The sequence below is a fragment of the Limulus polyphemus genome, unplaced genomic scaffold (assembly GCF_000517525.1).
Source record: "Limulus polyphemus unplaced genomic scaffold, Limulus_polyphemus-2.1.2 Scaffold60, whole genome shotgun sequence".
In the NCBI taxonomy this organism is placed as follows: Eukaryota; Metazoa; Arthropoda; class Merostomata; order Xiphosura; family Limulidae; genus Limulus; species Limulus polyphemus.
Window position 1 is genome coordinate 1,053,438 of NW_013665670.1, and position 7,002 is coordinate 1,060,439.

General features: G+C 32.3%; 1 protein-coding gene across 2 annotated transcripts in view; it reads left to right on the forward strand.

Annotated features, from left to right (window-relative positions):
- Positions 1–201: 201 nt before the first annotated feature.
- Positions 202–7,002, forward strand: part of LOC106464500 (tumor protein p53-inducible nuclear protein 1-like) — a 21,387-nt gene continuing 14,586 nt past the window's right edge. For both annotated transcript variants that reach the window (XM_013924648.2, XM_022392639.1), the window contains exon 1: positions 202–393. The gene's annotated coding sequence lies outside the window, so the exon portion shown is untranslated. The remainder of the gene's footprint in view (positions 394–7,002) is intronic.

A 7,002-nucleotide genomic window follows, 5' to 3' on the forward strand; every position in this document is an offset into this window, starting at 1 on the left:
AACAAAAACAAAAACTCATACACACACAAATACTACTGATATAAATGTTATGGTTAACATTATGGTAAAGCATTGAGAACTGTTATTTAGTCGTTTTGTAAGAGACATTTTCACATATTCAACAGCTCCGCGAATAGTTAATGTTTTGTGAGTTCATGTAACTAACCTCTCTCTTCCTCTGACAAATGACGTCATAAAATAACGAAACAATCTTCAGAACCAACTGTCGTGACGCTTTAACGTTTGGTAAGGTACGTTTGTGGCTTAGAAGTTAGAGAAGAAAAGTTTATTTTGTTTTAGTTAAACTTACAGTGGTGATATTTGACGTTTTACATTCTGTTTCATGTCCTGGATTGGAGGCTTTATTATAGAAGAATATCACTGAACTTTGAGGTAAAATAATTATTTTAAATTCAAAGGATAGTTATTCAAATACTGCTACAGCACTACAAGTTACAACTACTGAACGGGTACAACTACAAGTTACAACGCTTGTGAAACCTGTTGTTGTGGCGTCACTATGTTGTTGATTGTTCGTTGTGTTGCACAAGAAAATGAGAGGTCGTGGGGAAATGTCATTACTGTACTATCCACAGCGAGATTTACTAGCATATTTTAAATTAACTGCTTAAATACTGTTGCCTAATGTAATTAAGTTACCAGTTGTTAAATAAGTTGACCTCATATTTTGTAAAACATAAATATAAACCAATTTATGTTTAAGGGGTAAGTTAACACTTGCAAGTTCAACTACTTGCACAGCATATTAAAATTAATTAATTAAACTAAAGGACTATTTTGTTACAACTTGCATATATTTTTGTATGCTGAGGTTTTATACACCACAGCTTTGTTAACAATAACGTTAACAGCAAGAGATGTAATGCTTCAGTCTTTTGTTTTGTGTCTCTGTACCACATTGCTACCATTTCTTTATGACATGGTACTGAAACTATTACTATGTTGTTTTTTGTGTGTGTGAAACTGTTATAATAACCTTCTATGCAGGTAATATATTATCTTAGTGAAAGTATTTTAATCAAATAAATTAATCATTAATGTACCATATAATTCTGTAGCACTTCCTGATATTGTTGTTGTACTTTACATGTTTAGTCAAGTATAATTTGTATGGTTTCATTGGTGTGACTGTAACAAGAGGACATCAGTAATATTATTGTTTTTAATTAATCTTTAATAATATTCTGTGCAGAATTTCAGCAGGAATAGGTTGATAGTGTGATGTAGAGAGCAGAGTTAGGCTAGTTTTTTGTTTTTTGACCGTGAGCTGCTTGGTCCTAGAACTAGAAGGCCAAAGATAGGTTTCAGATGCAAGGACAGCAGATGGTTATGTAACTCCTTTCAACAATTTTGCAGGCTAGGTGGTTAGGGTGCATGACTCACAATCTGAGGGTTGCAGGTTCGAATCCCGTCCCACCAAACATGCTTGCCCTTTCAGCTGTAGGGGCTTTATAATGTTATGGTCAATCTCACTATTCATTGGTAAAAGAGTAGTCCAAGAGTTGGTGGTGGCTGGTAATGACTAGTTACTTTCCCTCTAGTCTTTCACTGCTAAATTAGGGATGGCTAGCACGGATAGCTCTCATGTAGCTTTGCGTGAAATTCAAAAAACAACCCTAAACAAACAATTTTGCAGTCCATCTCCTGCTAAATAGATACATAATGCTCAGTATAGTCAAGTTTCATTATGTAAAAAATCTTTCTTTACAGATCTTTTGACATTCTTTAAAGAGGTCATTGCTGATGTAGGTGAGGGTAGTGGTGTGGATTTGATGTATCAGGACTTTCAAAAAGCTTTTAACAAGGTGTCAAATAAGTCTTCTTAAATATGACCTCTCTAACTGTGTGGGATAATTTCTCTCATTGAATGGAAAAGTGGCTGAATGGTTGTTATAAATAGAGTTCAGTCAAACTGGTTTAATACCACAAGTATGTTACTTTGATCAGGACTCAGTGTTAAGAATCTTGCTGTTTTTTGGTTTACATTAGTGAGATAGATGAAGAAATGGTCAATAAATTACTTAAATTTGCTGATTATATTAAAGTTTTTTGGGTGTTACTGACTGTGAGGATGCTGCTGCTGCTGCTTTACAAAAGAGTTTGGATTATTTGGTGATTTGGGCAAATAAATGGCAGATGGATTTTAATTACAATATATGAAAGGTAATGCATGTGGGATATTATGATTTGATTTATAAGTTTGTTAGGAATAAATTTTACAATGTAATGAAAAAAAAGAAAAGAGGATTTTGGTGTTCTGGTTCATCAGTCTTTTAAGGCATCCAAGAAGTATGCTGTTGCTAGTGGCAGGACAACTAGGATTTTATGTTGTATCTACAGAGGTTGTAATTTCATTGTATAGGTCACTGGTTAGGCCATATTTTGAGTATTGGGTTCCTTACCTTAGGAAGGACACTGAATGATTGGGAAGGGTTCAAAAGAGGGCTTCAAGGAAGATACTTGTGATGGAAATGTTGTCTATTGAGAACAGGTTAAGTTCTATGGAATCATTTTCTCTTGAAAAAAGGAGTTAAAGAGGATCTTTTTGGGGCAGTTCAGATTGTTAAGGGACTTGACAGTGTCAATGTGTCATCTTTTTTTCTTATTTAACGGTGAAAATAGTAGGACTAGTGAGCAAAAATATATATTTTTCAGCTAAGACTATTTTATTTTTCTAACAGGATAGTTATTGTTTGGAATTCATTGCCTTCGGGTATGGTGGATACAATGAATTTAAAGAAATGATAAAAGCTTGCTCTGAGTGTTTTATTTTTAATTTATATTTTAGTTTAGTAGATTTGATGGCCTAGATGGATCATAAAGTCCCTTGTCTTCCTGCAATGTTTTCTGTTATATGTAGTATGTGAGTGTGTGTGTATATATATATACACACACATGCTATGTATAACAGAAAATAAATATATATTATTAATGTGTGTTCATTAGGAATATACAGCAGAATTTTAAACTAATAGGCCTATAACTACTGGGACAGTTATTATCACTTCCCTTCAAAAGCAGAGTATCATTAGCCAACTTCCAATATTCTGGCACCTGCCTACTATTCGAGGACTTCCAAAATATAGTAGAAGTGACTCACATATCTAATCTTTAACCCTTTTCAAAACCCTTAGGGATATATTATCTGGCCAAGGACTCTTGTCAATCTTTAAACTTCCTAAGTTTTTCTTACCAAGCTTAGAGTTAATGTGATTATCTTATTTGATCTTGTTTCCATCGAGCAAAAGTTCAGGTTGAGGAATATTTTGTATACCTTCAAAAGTCTGTTCAATGGAACTCGAGCCTTGTAGATTCCTAGACTTTATATAAGTATAGACTAACTGTTTGTTTTATCAGATTCTAGAATTAGCTAATCTTAATACAATGTAAATGAAAACAAGTGTGAAAGAACCTTGTAGTATAAACCTATAACTGTGTTGCTGTAGAACATTCAGTGTTTATAGATTATTTTAATGTGTCTCTAATGTTGTGGTTTACCAGATTTCCCACCATGCTTTTTTTTTTGTTTCTACCATGTCTGTTTCCACTGTATTTCTCCAACCTTTTTTTTATTTGCCTATTATGATGTACCAAGATACATTTTTGTTCCATAAAGGAAAGTACAAACAAATCAAGCTTAAATTTGTTAATAATATATGTAGTTAAGTGGTAGAAATAAGATAAACATTTATAAAGTTTATTTATAAACACATAGTATATCTACCTTAGTTTATCATATTATTACTATGCCTGAATTTTAACCTAACCTTAAAAATCAGTTAAGTATAAATGTGAATTATGTTATGTCTAGCATATAGAAATTGGATTATATTTAATTAAGCAAAATGTTATGAAGCTTCACATGCATGTTATTGTATATTTACATCGAAACTAACCTAATGTTAAACTGACACGAATTACATCTTTTCACACTAAGCAATTTAAGTTTTTGTAGAATTTCTTCATGGTGTAGGTTATCTCTCTTTTTTTTACCTACTGTATGTTTTATGTTAGTTCACTTTAGGTAGCTTAACTATAAGCAAAGAAAAATTTCAATAGGAAGCATTATGTCATTAGAAAAACCAATCCAGAAGTCTACCTTGTTGATTAATGGGACTGTATCTAGGTTTTCAAATTCATAAATCTTATTATATGTAATATTCAAGTTTTTATTTCCAACTTTTTCATTCCACTTCTCAAACAACTCACCTATCAGAATGTCCAATATAGAAATGTCCTCAATATGACCTCAACCAAGAATATTGTTACTGTTAGTGTAAATATTGTTATCAGGCCCGACAAAGGTAGTGGTGGTATTGAGGTCCAGGATAAACAATAAATTTTTGTCAGTTCTTGCTCTATGCTTTATAACTGGAAGCAGTGGTTATTGTAATTGCAAAATTTACTATAAAGAGAAGTATATGAATATATATCAATCTAGCTGAAATTAACAGGATATTTGAGATGAAACTTTCTGATCAATGAACAAAAAATTCTGAGAAAAACAGAACTATTTTCAGAAACATATACTCACCTCTCTGTACAAAAAAACTATTACCTTGTGCCACTGCTTTGAATATTTTTGCACATGACACAAATCTTGAAGGAAGCTATATGTATTAACATGTAGAGTTCCAGCCTATGATGTGATCATTATTAGATTATAGCCCCTTCAGTAGTAGGGTAACACATTCTCCATGTGCAGTAAAATCCATTAGCAGAATTATTGCACTTATTATTTAAAATTTTCACTACCACTTTTAGTGTAGCCATTCTTTCTTTAAATTTCCTCATTTTGAGAAAGAAAGATACCAAATTTTAAACATTTCAGTTAGAATTTTGATTTGAATTATCTTCAATTTGACTTTTTTTCCCTTTAATCAAATTTGTAATTTTTGGACATGTGTCTCATTATCTATTATAAGTTTTCTTTGCCTGTATTATTTCCTGTTATTTTAATCCAGTGTACTTTTCAATGTCATCATTAGGCTATTGATCTAGGCCTAAGCACCATTGACATATCAGGCCAATTTTTATTTCTAAAAAGAAAAAAATGCCTGTTTCATGTATCATCTGGATTTTGAACTCATGTTTCCACATTTCTGACATTTCTCAAGGTTTTGAAAAACTCCTTAACAGGACTCGTCCAGTACTGTAATGGTAACTGTAGGCATCCTAACAGTCAATGATGTTGCTGCTATTATGCAACAGGTGATTGGTTTTGTTTTTATCTCAGATCCAGAATTCCTTATTTCCTGGTCTCTCTACTTTATCACTATAGTTGCTATGCCTTTTTTTTTGCTTCTATTTCCTTTTTCTCAATGAGGAACAGGTAATCTCACCTTCATACTTTACTGCATGGATGACACAAATATGTATCTCTTATTTTCTCTTTCTTCAGATGTTTTTTGCTGAATTATTGACTCTCTTGTTGCATGAACCTCCATCACTTCATTGTCTTCTTTCAGTTAGGATATCTTTTCCTATTTTCTTTCTCTCTCTCTCTCTCACCCTCCATCTACTCATCTTCATCTCTTACTCAACTTCATTTATCTGTTCATGCTTCATCTTCTTTTAGAGGGTTTTTCTTCCTGATGGTGTCAACTTTACTGGAGAAATTTGCACATTCCTGTTTCCCACATTGTCTTCAATTTCCTTCTTCTTTATGTCTCAGTTAACTTCATTTCTTTGTTTTTGGAATGTACTTTGTTGGATTGTCTTATTTTCTGACATTTACTTCCCTTCATTCTTCTCTAAGGGAACTCTGTGTTGCACTCTTTCATTGTGATGAAGCTTTTTAGGATCTTCAGCTGGTGCAGCTCATCCTTCCTCACCTTTATTTCTTGCCTTCATGGACCAGGGTGTTTAACCAGGTTTCTCATCCTATACAACTTTGTGGTTGCCTCCTTTCATGTTCTTAGTCATCTTGTTACTGTCCAGAGTCTTCCTTCTGAGGGATGGATGTCATGGGTTTTGAAGGTGACTTGTGAGAGTGGTGAATATCTATCTGAAATACATTTTCAGGTAAGGAAAATATTAACTTTAATATTTTTTAAACAGTACCTCAAAACAATTTTGGAAGCTTCACAACCTAAGAAAAAAAACAACAGTTTTCTTGAAAATTTCTCAATCAAATGCTACAAATCTCATATCATTAGAAAGGCCTTTGTCCAAGGAGTCTGGATTGCATAATGGCTTTTCCATTCAGAATCTCCTTATCTGTTTTTGCTTAGTCAAACTTTTTAATGCAATGAGTATGCTACACCATGGCACAAAGTCAATTTCAACTTTAGTTTTTTTATTTGCAAAGTATTTCACATAAACAACACTTAACCCATGTTTAATTTCCTAAAAAAAATTAACATCACACTAAATACAATTACTATGAACTTTCTCAACTTATTTAAGTCTAAAATGTGCATGCACGTGCCATTCAAAACCATATGCTTACCACTTTGTGAATATGCATTCAGATGTTTCTGCATATTTGGCTTAGTTTGCCTTCATTACAACTTTACATTGCAATAATTTAACCTCAGTTCATTTCATGGACTGCTTTAAACACCTTTTAACTACTTTTTTCTTTAGTACGGGTTTGATTCTTCATTTTTATGAGTTGAAACAAAGAAACTCATAAAATTATGTCATACACATAATACTCATAACTGTTTCATATTCTATACATTATTATAAATACCATTACTATACTTTATTGTTCACTTTACATGTAGTTTTATTAACTAAAGTTATGTACATGGAGTTTTATTAAATAAGATTATGTCTACATGAGTTCGTTTGTCTGACCACATAAAATGTTTTCAAATTGATCAAGATATATCACTCTAACACACAATTTGTTAATTACCCGTAAAAATTCTTTCGGAAGAACTTCAGCCATACAAGTTTTTCTTAAATAAAACTAGTTTATTCTTTCTCAATACAAATTTGCAATACACTTAATTTCCACAGTCACTTTAACTT